Genomic DNA, 12,951 nt, shown 5'->3' on the forward strand with positions numbered 1-12,951 from the left:
TTTTGACTAGTCCAAGTTTTACAGAACAAATCCTTTTATTTAGGGGATTTGTTCTATGAAGCTTAGATTGGGTCAAAGGGCTATACTTGAGGACCTAGTGGGCTTTGAGGCCACAGGTTCCCCACCCCTGGTCTAGGTGGTCATTGACATGCCTCCCGACTGAAACTGCCATTCTGGGATTCTGTGACTCAGAACCGGTGATAATGATGCCTCCCTGCTGGAGAGTGGAAAGAACAAAGGACCAAAGACAGAAGTGAGGGATGGCCACAAGTTGTGGAGGGAGGAAAGGGAGCCTCTGATATAAAGAGGAAGTCGGCGGTTACAAGGAAAATCAGGAGAGTACAGTGCTGCAAAAGCCCAAGGAAAGAATGTGCAGCAGGTGGTGCCCAAAAGTCTTGAAGACTTCAGGAAGAGCATAGAAGATGAGGACTAAGAAGCCTCCACTGGAGGCAGGACGGTGGGGCTGGCCCTGCAGTGGGGAGGACTGATGTGACCTTGGAAAGGTCACTTCATTTCTTGATGCCTCAGTTTCCTCACATGTAAAGTGGGGCTCATAATATATGCATACACTACCACATGGGGTCATTATGAGGAAAGCACATGATCCTTAAAGCACTATGTATACATGTGTATACATGTACATATACATACATATACATGTGAGCTATTCTTTTGGTAACCTTGGAAAAGGAAGTTTTAGCTGGTAGCAGGAAGAGAAGTCAGACGTCAAGGGGTTAGAAATCCAAAGAATGGACAAGAACAAGGCAGATCATCTGCTTAAGGAGTTTGGCAATGAAAGGAAGACTCAAATTGTTTTTTTTTTTCCCTTAAGATAGGGAAGGGGGCAGCTAGGTGGTGCAGTGGCTGGAATGCTGGTCCTGGAGTCAGGAGGACCTGAGTTAAAATCTGACCTCAGACACTAGCTTGTGACCCTAGGCAAATCACTTAACCCTGTTTGCCTCAGTTTCCTCATCTGTAAAATAAGCTGGAGAAGGAAATGGCAAAGCACCCCAGTATCTTTGCCAAGAAAACCCCAAATGGGGTCACAAAGTGATGGACGTGACTGAAACAATTCAAAAACAACAAGAAGGCAGGGAAGATCTGGGCATTGTTTGAAGGAGGAAAGAAAGGGGATCTTAATGAGGGAAAGATTCAATATTTAGATAGGTAATTGTGAGAGGGAGGTCTTAGAAGTTTGTAACATTTTGTCCTGGAAGGAAGTAAGCAAGCATTTGTTAGATTCCTACTGTGTACCAGGCACTGAATTGTCTCATTTGATCCTTACAAGACTCTAAGAGGCAGATGCTATTACTGTCCCTGTGTTACAGCTGAGGAAACCGAGGCAGGCAGTGGTTAATTATTTGCTCAGGATCACAGAGCTAGCAGGAGTCTGAGGCCAGATTTGGATTCAGGTCTTCCTTAGACCAGGACTCCTCCAGGCATCCCTTCATGGGTCTTTTTGGCAGTTTCATGAAACATGGATCCCTTCTCAGAATCATGTGTTTAAATCATTGAAAGAAATGCTAAATTTCAGTTAGAGGTTAACAGAACCAAAGATGTAATTTTTTTTCCCATCCAAGTTAACAGAGCCTCTGAAATATATCCTTGGATCCCTTGGAGGTCCATGGACTTCAGGGGGAAAATCAATTAAAATCTCAGTGTTGGGAGGAATCTCCAAGAAAGTGTGACAATGAGTGAATAAACAAAGCGGCCACATCTTCATGATTCTTCATTTTCTTATCCTTGAAGATAGAAGGGAGAAGTCAGACACTGGGGGTGATCCAAGAGTGGAGACAGGTTGTCCCAGGCTGCTGAAGACGGTACTAATAGGTGGCCAAGAAGGAACATTTATTAAGCACGATTATGTCGTGTGCTAGGTGCTGAGGATACAGAGACCAAGACTGAACCCATCTCTACTCTCCAGGAGCCTCCTACTCAGAAACGGGATATCCAGTGACTGAAGATCCTGGTGAGACCTGAGGGGAGGTTCAGTGGGTGAGCTGGGAAAGTGAGAGAGATGCAGGTAAGGATGCTGTGTTCAGAGAGGGGGAAATGACAGACTCCACCTAGGAAAGGAGCAATGCCTTATGGGGAGGTGGGGGGTGGGGGTGGGGACGACAGTGTCCTGGAAAGGGATCTCTATTCCCAATTGGAGAAGTTAATTCTGCTATCTCTGTGGCTTTAAATAAGTGATTCCCCCTCTTGTGAAGTAATTCCCTCATCTTCCTCCTCTGTAACGCGAAGGGGCTGGGATGGGTACTCTTTAAGAACCCTTCTGGCTCTTGGTCTATGATCCAAAGTTGTTGGCTTCTCAAAACCCCAAATTCCAAAGAGGGATCTCAGTACTTGCAGTACTCACACTGGTGTCAAGGTGGCAGCAAAGCCTTATCACTGATTCCTCAGAGACTGTGGCGGACACTCCCACCCACACTCCCCTATTGTGGCGGCTAGCACGAAATCCAAAAACAGATACCTCCCCAACTCCGGAATCTTAGTTCTGAGATCATTGGGCTCTGTCCTCTGAGGTTTCAAAACAAAACTCCCCAAGTGAGCTCCAGATACACAGACGACGGTATTAAGTGAGACTTTTTAGAACATAAAATCTTACTGGTTTTAATATGATGGGGGCAGAGATGGAGCAGGGGAGGGAAGCTTTGCTTGTTTCCCAGCTTCCCTTTGGGGTGGGGGTGGAATTGTCTCTTTGGGCACTTCTCTAAGAGAAAAAAATTATAATGGCCTGACTTAATGACTGATGTGGAAAGATGGACTGTGGTTTGGTTTGGAATTGTCTAGGACTTCAATCTTTTTTGGGGGGGAGGAGGAAAAATTATTTTTGTTGCTGTTCTTTTTAGAACTAAAAAAAAAAACAACAGGAAAAATATGCCTCTTTGTCTCTGAGAATTTCCCAGCTCCCAAACCCAGAATTGGGGCTTTGCTTCCTTAACTCTGATCCTAAGATAATTGTCCCAGGGCCTATGACCCTCTCAGAACCTCAGAGGACTGCTTCCATCCAGGCCGTGGTGGGGCAGTCTGAAAAGAGTCCTGGACACTGGAGCTGAAAGGGACTTTCAGAAATCACTGAGTCTAGCCCAACTCCCTCATTTTACAGATGAGGGAAACTGAGGCAGAGAAAAGTGAGATCTGTGTTAAAGGCATGATTCGAATTGAGCTCTTCCTGCCTCCCACCTAACTTCCCCAGAGTCAGAGAACCTTGGTTCGAATCCTTACTCTCCCACTTCGTACGTGTTTGATCTGGAACGAGTCCCTTCCTCACTCTGGGCCCCAATTTCCTTTTCTGTAAAGAGAGGGGACTAGATGACTTTTGAGACCCCTTCTAGCTCTAAGTCTATGAGCCTAGGGAGGGGAGCTATCACGATGGGACCCCGAGTCCCCTGGAAATCTAGCAGTTCTTGCGTGTCCTCAGCCTGTCAGCTTCGGGGCTCCTGCTCCCAAGCGCATCCATGCAGCCACCCACCGCTAGGAGGAAATCACAGAGGCAGCCGTGGTGAAACATAAAGTTTATTCGGCTAAAAGTGACGCAAAAATTCTTAAAGAGCTCTTTGGCAGCCGATTATCTGGAAATCAGACCATGTGAGGGGCACTGGAGTACAAAAACCTCCCCCACCGCATAGGCTGTTCGCACGCTCAAAGCCAGGCACCAGAGTGGCTTCAGGGGCAGGGGGATTCAGACTTGTATAACTCTCGGGGAAGAAGGCGCTCAGAATCATCTGGCACCAGGTATTGGCTCCTTTCTCTTTTCAGCCCTCACCTCTCCTAAGTCTTGTTCCCCCAGCGGAGTGCTCGGGAGCTGTCCTCTGCTCTCTCTGCAAACCTCTTCTCTCTGGATCGGATTGGAGAGATTGGCTGTAAGTCGGACCGAAAGATCCCTTGCCGCTTCTCTGGGCACCCTCAAGTTTCCAGAGTGCTCCAGCGAAAGGGGAAAGGAGAGGAGAGGAGCGGGGCGGAGCAGGGTCGGGGGCTTGGCTGGGGATGCTCTGGGCTGCAAGTGTCTCTGTAATGGGTGAAGGTCTGGCTGGGGTCGAGGGGCACAGCAGAGAGAAGCTCTCCGTGTGCCCGGGGGCGCTGAGAGAGAGGTTGATTGTCTCATTTGGCTTTGACTTTGCATCTTAAGGGAAATTTCGTTTTCTTATGGTTCCATGCCTGTTGCCTCACCCAGACACTTCTGCAGGGACCGTTCCCATTTGACACAAATGCTAAGAGAAGTGAATGAATGAGCGCACGCTTACCCGGGCTGGGTCCCACTCCCTGAGCCTGTAGCCCCCCGAGCGGCCGGGAGGCAGCCTGCTCCAAGGCTTCACGGGGTGTTCGGAGTTTGTCAAATTCAAACCCTTGTTCAACACAGCTGAAACTGATGAACTTAATATGGATTTTTTTTTTTTTTTGGTTGTGAAGTCAGTGAATCAGTGTGGTGTGGGTAGAAGTGCTAGACCTGGAGTTAGGAAAAACTGCGTTCAGGTCCTGCTCAGAGGCAGCACTTATTGACTGCCCGCGGTTCTAGACAAGCTCCTTCTCTTTTCTGGGTCTCAGTTTCCTTATCTGTAAAATGAGGTTAATAATGCTTGTGAGAGTAACTCACAGGATTGTTGTGAAGCTCAGATGAGGCATATAAAGTTCTTTGCCAACTTTAAAATAGTATGTATGTTATTATTGTTATGATGTCAGTTTCTTTAGGACTTTATAAAACTTACTGAGGCCAGAGAGCTCCAAGCAGCTGGTTCTCTTCCCCACCCAACCTCCTGAATGTTAAATGAACGTTTGCTGCTCTGGGAGTGACCTTAGAAACTACCGGCTCCAAGCCCTTTATTTTTGCAGATGAGGAAGCTGAAGGCCAGGAAAGCTGAATGAATGCTTAAAAATGTAGAGCTGGTGATTGTCAGAGGCAGAATCTGAACCCAGATCTTCCCACTGCCAAATCCAGTTCTCTCTCTACTATGCCTAGGCTGTCTATTTTTCCTGGGTAAATGTGTATATGATCTGTTTTGACTAGATGAACCAGGTCAGTGGATTATTTATGAGTTTGCTTAGATCCCTTTATGGTGAGAGGACAGCTGGTCCAAATATTAAATGTCTTTTGCTTTCCATCCCATCAGGAAATGGTCTAAGAAATCTAACACTGGGGTTAATGTGGAATGTGAAAGGACAAAGGAGCTGAGCAGGGGAAGAGAGCCATGCATAGCCTGTCTCAGGAGGGATGCGGTTGTAGAAGTGTGCAGCTTGGGCCCATGTCCCATTATCAGCTTTCAGACAGAGCCCTTCAGGTCAGAAGGTCTGTGTCGTTCTCAGAATTTCTGCTGTGAGGAATGACCTTCCTGCTCAGGACTGTGGGCACTGGAAGCCCATAGCTAGTGAGATGCAAGATATTTTGGTTTTTTTTTTTCCCCTCAGGGAACCACAGTGAGTGATGATTTTGACATGGCTCCATCAATGAATAAAAGTCCCTTCCTCCTACTAACTGGGTCTAGGCAGGCCAATTAGAAAACCTCAGGGATGTTGCCTGCCAACAGAGTAATCCAAATATATTTTTCATTACTAGTTACTCCTGTAAGCCTCTGAATGTGCTGTGGAAGGCAGGAAAGGAATAACCCTGTAGGCAGTGGTTGTTGGGTATCAGAAAGATCGAGGCTGAATATTCAGTCTGGCTGGTCCCCTGAGTGCAGGGAGGGCAGACAGATTTTCCCAGAATCTCCAGGAAAGAGCTATATGTGGTTAGGGGCCTGTTGACTTCCTTTCAGTAAGTATATTGGAAGCATCACTTTCGGTACCAGACACTGTGTTAGGTGCTGGACATATTAAGTCAAAAAACAAAACAATTCTTGCCTTCATGGAGTTTACCTTCTCTTGTAGGGATACAGCATGTGCACAGATAAAAAAAGGCAAAATATTTACAATGTAATGCAAAATGACTTCAAGAGGGAGAGTAGCTTCTGGGTGGATCAGGGAAGGTTTCCTGAAGAAGGAACCTTAAAGGAAGCTAGGGGCTGCTGAGATGCAATGCTGTCTAGTAGAACATTTGACTTGGAGTCAAATGTTCTAGGTTCAAATTCTTCTGCCTCAGACACTTACTCACTGCCTTTTCCTGGGGCAAGGGGGGTGCATCTTACCTCTCTGGGACCCAGTTGTAAAACCAAGATCTTGGACTCTCTAAGTGCTTTCTAACTCTAAGTATATAGACTGATGAAGACGGTGAAGTGCAGTGAGGAGGGAGTGGACTCCAGGCTTGGCATTAGGGCCTACTGGTGCAAAGTGATGAAGGTGGAAGATGGGGTATTGTACACTTGGATGTTTCATATCCTGAATGCATCAGCAAGTCGGTCCAGGAGGTACCTAGGTAATGTTTGGTCATTGGGCAGAGGCAATAATGCTTGGGGCTCCTTGGAAAGAGGCTTGGGAGGTTTAGCTCTTGGCATGTTGAAAAGACAGATACAACAGGGAGAGGTCACAAGTCTTTGCTTTTATCTAAAGATGTCTGAGCAAAAAATGCACCCTGGGAGAGTGTGAAGCCAGTGGATTCTGAGTAAATGGTTTTCGGAGGGGGTGTGAGTTCTTGTTTTTGGCTGCCCATCCTCTCCCACCCTCTATTTGCTTGGCAATCACAGAATCACAGCTCAAAGGACCAGCACAAAGAAACCTCCTGTGGGCTCTGGATACCGGCAGCAGAAATGACCAGTGCTCTGAAGTGGTCTGTGGCCACCTCGGATGTTGTACTGTCTCCCTCATGTGCGGGTCAATCCCTGTACTATTTCTGCAGACCATTCTTAAGCCAAAGCCAGTCTCCTCCACTCTGAAGCCAGGAGTACCTGCTCCGCTACATAAAGTAAGATTACAAAGTGCTTTCCTCCCATTAATCCTGAGACATTGATGGTACAGCATCTATTTTTTCAGTAGGATCAAAGAGGCTGGACTATATCAGTAATGGTTACTCAGCTAGTAAGTACATTAGGCAGGGTTTGAACCCTGGTCTCCTGACCTACCCTAATGCTTCTTCCACTGGTTATCTAGCCCCCCTGCTTCTCTCTCTAGGTCTTAACTTTCCAGAGCTCTAAACTTGGTGGGTTGGATTTGATGGGGTCTAAACTCCCTTCCCCCATCTAGAGCCTCCAAACCACTCTCTGATGTTTTTTTCTCAATCTATACAATGTCTTATACGGTAGAAATGGGCTGGGTACAATAAACACTTCAGGATGTTTTATTTTCCATACAGATTCTGCTGCTTCTCTTTAACCTAGTAACTACGGTAACATGGTGAATTGGGAGAAAGGATGTGTGTGGAATGGGATCAGGTACTGAGCACACCAGATGACTGGATGCTGCCTTAGGAACACGTGTTATGTGTGGGAAGAAAGCAGTATAACCCTCTTCCTTTGTGGGTGTTTGGGTACTTAGCACAACTTTGTGAATAAACACAAAGAATTGACCAGCCCAGACATTTTCTTTTCTCTTTGCAAATCATCCTCTCTACTCAAAATATAGATTTGACCCAACACCAGCCAAAGCATCTATGGGGTCCTCAACAGAATTCAAAACTCATAACAAAGTTAATACAGAAAAAAAGAAGGGTAAAACTACCAGGGGGAACTATGGAGAAAAAAAAATTGGTGTTGTTGGGCATCAGTGGGCTCACTGTTGCAAAAACTGGCTGTTGGGTCTCAAAATGTACTATAAAGAGGTTATTTATACAAATGGTTAGTATTGGATCAAGATTTTTTTTAAATGAAGGAAAAACTATCAATCAATAGAAAATTCAGAAACAGAACCTAATACACATGAGATTAGTGTTTGAGAAACCAAAGCAAGGAAGGGAACACTTATTTAATAAAAGCTGTTGGAAAAATTGAATATGGTGAAAAATGGGTTAACATCATACACCACAATCATCTGATTGGATTAGTCATCTAAATATTTCTAAATCACAAAAAATAGAAGAAAAAAGAATAGTACATTAATTTCACCTGCAAAAGGGAGGAACAGATTTATTGGCAAATAGGAAAACTATTGGAGACAAAATTGAGGGAGCTGATTATGTGAAGATAAAAGGATTTGCCTGATAAAGTAATATCTCTAAAGTGAAAGGGAATAGATTAGGAAAAAATATTCATGGTAAATAGATCTGATAAAAATCTGACACAAAACATTTATAAAGAACTAATACTGACTTATAAGAGTAAAACTCACATGTATAGGAACATCCCTGCATTGATACATTTCTCCAAATGGAGAAATTATCAAAGGACATGCTAAGGCAGGTTTTGAAGAAAAAAATACAAATTGTTAATAATAACCCTATAACAAGATGTTTGAACTAATAATCGGGAAAATAAAAAAAACTTGAAGAAACCACCTTTACCATTATGATCCAGTCAACAAAAATAGCTCAAAACAATAATATCCAGTGCTAGGAACAGGCCCCCTACTCCACTGTTGGGGGCATTATAGAGGCAGGGGTAGGGAACCTGCAGCTTTGAGGCCACATGTGGCCTTCTAGCTCCTTGGGTGCAGTCTTTTGGCTGAGTTCAAGTTTTACAGAACAAATCCTTTTATTAAGGGGATTTTTTTCTGTGAAGTTTGAATTCAGTCAAAGGGCTGCACTTGAGGACCTAGAGGACCACAGGTGGCCTGGAGACCACACATTCCCCACCCCTGGATAAGCTTCTTGGTGAGAAATCTGGCTACATACAGCAAGGCAGCTAGTTATGACTGATTTAACCCAATCATTCCATTCCTGGACTTTATCCTACAGATGTTAGTTATTAAAAGGAAAAAAAAAAGGAAGGGTAGTCATTTCTATGAAAACATCTTTATTTGTAAAAGAAAAACTGGAAATGACCCATCTGTCCAGAATGACTGTAAAAAGTATGATATGTGAATATAATGGGACATGATTTCACCATAAATGATAAATGTGAAGAATTCAAAGATATAGAGAGAGACTTTCACGAAGTGACACAGAGCTGGGTCAGAAAGTGAGAATGACAAACACATTTTAAAATACCAACAAAAGTAACAAAATTTTAGAAGTACCCAGATGGAAAAGGAATTGGAAGGAGACACAGAACAAATAAATTACTTGCTATTATTTTGTTAAATTTTGTATTTTTCTAAGCAAAATGTAAGTAATTTGGATATTAAGAATTTGTTTAGAGATCTTTTCCATATTTTGATTCTTTGTGAATTTTATGTGCTTGATGGTATTATTAAGTTTATAGGAATAAAAAGTGAAATTAAAAATAATCTTGCCTTATCTCCAGAGGTTTGAACCCAAAGCAATTATGTAAAAATTCTTCATTTTCAAAATGTTTTCAATATTTTTATTTTAAATATATTATTATTATTTATTTGTAAACTATTCACTTGACACTAGGAAATGGTAGGGACTAGAAGAGGCTTGTACACCAGCCTATAACCTCACAAGAGGTAATGAGGTACATTGGAAGGAGCTCTGAGTCTGGAGTCAGAAGGTACAGGTTCAAATCGTGACCATGCCTCTTGTGCTCCCTTTGTAACCTTGGGCAAATATTTCACTTCTCAGGGCTTCTGGTTCCCCAAGGGGGAATAAGGAGGTTGGACCACATGACCTTAAAGGGTCCCTCAGATTTGGCATCTATGATCATTTGATTTGCCAGTTTTTCTCTTAGGACTTGGGTCCAAACTTGACTTTTTGTTTTGCCATGCTTCCCTTTCTATATGCTCACTACCTGCTTCCTAGATTGCTAGGAATTGAAGCCATCCAGGGGGGAGGCTTGGTAAGGGATGGGAATGATATTTCCAGTCACAGAATCAGAGGCCCCAGTATATCAAGGACTCTACCACTAACTAGCTGTGTGACTTTAGGAAAGTCATCTCCCCTAGTTGATTCTCAGTTTCCTCCTTTGTAAAATGGGGATGGGGAGAAGTTGTACTAGTTGAGATCATAGGTACAGGAAGACCTGAGATCAAATCTAGAGTCAAACACTTAATAGCATCATGACCCTGGGCAAGTCCCATAACCACTGTGTGCCTCAGTTTCCTCAAATTGGGGATAATGATAGCATCTATATCTCAGGCCTGTTGTGAGGATAAAATGAAGTAATATTTGTAATGCACTTTTCAAACCCTAAAGTGCTATATAAATTCTAGTTATTATTATTGTTATTATTTAGAAGTGGGAATCAGAAGCCATTGAGTTTAACCCCCTTATTTTACAGATGAGGGTACTGAGACACAGAGAGGCCAAGACATTTGCCTAGGGTTACACCTAGTAAAATGTCTGAGGCAGGATTTGAACTTGGATCTTCTTGGCTCCAAGTCTCAATCCCTACAGCTAGCTGCCTCCCATGTCTTTTTCAGTTCTGACACTGTGCAGTCCTTGTAGATCCATAAGACTTCGGGCTGACAGGGTGCTTAGCCGTGATCTTGGTCAGTCCCTTATTATATAAATGAAGACTCATTCTGGTTTGTGGATGTAAGGGCAGAAGAGCTAGTAGCTGAACTGTGGGAGAAAGGGCCTCTGAGGCCTGAGCCATGGACACAGGCTGCCTTTCATCATTATGTATTTATTGAATGTTAACAAGATCCTTTCAAAGTGACATAGCTCTTTGTCTGATGGGGTGAGATAAGATGGTGTGAAGGGTACCCACTGGTGGCCATGCTCTGACTTTAGCGCAGGAGAGAATTGTGAAAATCCAGGGGGTGAGCATCCCTACTGCCCTGCAAGTGATCATAGAAGCATCATTAGCCACAGGCTGAAAGACAAAACCAAATGGGTCTCAATGCTAAATAGTCATTAAGTGAGGACACTGTGAGCTGGGGGAGAGCTCCCAGAGCAGAAAAGCAGCCAGATATGTTCATGTCATGGCAATGTGGGGCAGAAGCCATACCAGGCCTGGGTGGGTCTGAGGTCGCCAGATCGCTGACAGGTGGCTGTGGCCAGAGGACCAGGAAAGGCTTCTCACGGTGCCATCACACCCTCAAAAACAGTCTGAGCCTAGTGATGTAGGGAAAGAAGGAAAAAAATGAAAAAGATTAAAGAGAAGAGGGAAGGAGAAAGGAGAAAAAGGAGAAGGGAGAGAGAAAAGAGAAAGGAAAAGAGAGGAAGAGAGACTGAGAGAAAGGAAAAGAAAGGGGAGGAAAGAGGAAAGAATGAGAAAAGAAGAAGGAGGAGAGAAAAAGGGGTAAGGAAGAGTGAGAAATGAAGAGAGTAGATAGAAAGAGAACAGAGAAAAGGGGAAGAGAGAGAAAAAAGAAAGAGAGGAGAAAATTGAGAAGGATAGAAAAAGGAAGGAGAGAAAGAGGAGAGAAGAGGGCAGGGGAAAGAATGGGGAGAAGAGAGAAGAGGAAGAGATTCAGATACTCAGACCAAGGCCAGGCTTCGAAGGAGTCTGGCTGCTGACTGATTGAAAGGTCCAGAGTTTATATTGGGGTGGGGGGGTTCAGTTTAGTGTTTGTGCTTTAAAATATCAAGGTTTGCAAAGAAGAAAAGAATCTGAGAGTTGGGCAGGCCCTCAGGAGTTGCCTAGTACAATTGTGTTGGAAAGTTTGGGGTTCCTGGTTTCTTTCCAAATAGAACAGTTTGTTTTTTTACTACCGCTCTGGATAAATGGTTTACATCATGTTTCTACAGCTAACAATCAAATTCTTAAAAAAAATTCCACAAAACAAAATAATCAAACAAACCCAAAATGTTCGTCTCTGTCCTGGGCATCAATGCTTTCTGTGTCTGACACCATCTTCCTGGGGACACATAAGGAAGGGTCCCTCCAGACTGGAACACTCTTTTTTGGTGTTCCTGGAGCCTCAGGCAACAGCCCATAGATCTCCTCTCAGTCAGGTTTTTAAATGCATAAAATAAGAACCCTATGATTACAATGGAGACTAATAATTATACTGAAATGGAGTTCTTAGAATTATCAGTGAAAATCAGTTCAAAGACCCTATGTTTAGGACCCTACAGAGAGATGGAGAGAGGAGGAGGAGGAGGAGGGAGAGAGAGAATGAAAACAGATCAGTTGTCCTTCTCCTCCTCTTTTTTCTTTCTCCTTTTCCCTCTCTCCTGTCTTCTCTCTGATCTCTTCTCACTTCCCTCTCCCCTCTTCTTTCTTCATTCCATGGTGAGCCAAGAATGACCCTAATTATGACTGATCAAAGTAAGAGGGATACCCAGGACTCACCTACCTCCAGGAGGAGAAAACCCATAAAGGACTAAAGTGGAAAGTGATGTAAGCCAGGACCAGCTGGTGAACCTCCAAAGCCCTCAAACACTCCCACGAGTCCCCTTCGGAATTCCCACACAGGTTTTTGTCTCGGTCTCCTCCTCTAATTAGATTGGCATTTCCTCAAGCACCAGCATTCAGGACAAACAATTCCTTATTCAGTCCTATTATTTCCTCCACGTAGTCTAATTACTAGTATAGTAACAATCATTTTCTCCTCTTTTGCTGCAGATTCATGGTATTTCATCAATGTAATAGGTTTTCAAGAGGCTTTTGTGGGCTGACCTGGGAACCCAACCATGTATAACATTATTTCTATGGGAAAGTGCATTCTGGGCTCTCAAAAACCTACTTACAACTGGTCTTTTGCAACACAACATATTTGCAAGTTGGGGAGCACCTGTAGTTCACTGACTCACAGCCTTTTCGAGTTAAAAAGGATCCCAGGATCATAGATTTACAGCTGGAAGGGACCTCAGAGGACAACAGTCCAACCCTTCATTTTACAGATAAGGAAACTGAGGCACAGAGAAGGGATGTGGCTTGTTAAAAGTCACATGGCAGTGTCAAAGGGGACATCTGAACCCACTCTTCTGACTCTAGAGACAATCCTTTTTCCACCATCTCGAAGTCATCTAGCCCTGCAGTATTAGGAAAGGAATTCCCCAATGCAAAACACTCAACAAGTAATTTAGAATTGCTTGAAGTCCTTGTAGGAAGGGAACACCTTATATCCCGAGGCTGT

At 43.9% G+C, this 12,951-nt stretch overlaps 1 protein-coding gene across 2 annotated transcripts in view; it reads left to right on the forward strand.

The window, feature by feature from the left end:
• Positions 1-3,489: 3,489 nt before the first annotated feature.
• Positions 3,490-12,951, forward strand: part of SLC6A4 (solute carrier family 6 member 4) — a 62,756-nt gene continuing 53,294 nt past the window's right edge. Inside the window, exon 1 of one of the 2 annotated variants that reach the window (XM_069089735.1) lies at positions 3,490-3,738. The gene's annotated coding sequence lies outside the window, so the exon portion shown is untranslated. Of the gene's footprint in view, positions 3,739-3,773; positions 3,867-12,951 lie in introns of those variants that run through there. The other variant, XM_069089737.1, reaches the window with a different exon arrangement.

This window comes from Petaurus breviceps, unplaced genomic scaffold, assembly GCF_028583685.1.
Source record: "Petaurus breviceps papuanus isolate PSGF00001 unplaced genomic scaffold, PetGlider_PUasm1.0 186, whole genome shotgun sequence".
NCBI lineage: Eukaryota > Metazoa > Chordata > Mammalia > Diprotodontia > Petauridae > Petaurus > Petaurus breviceps.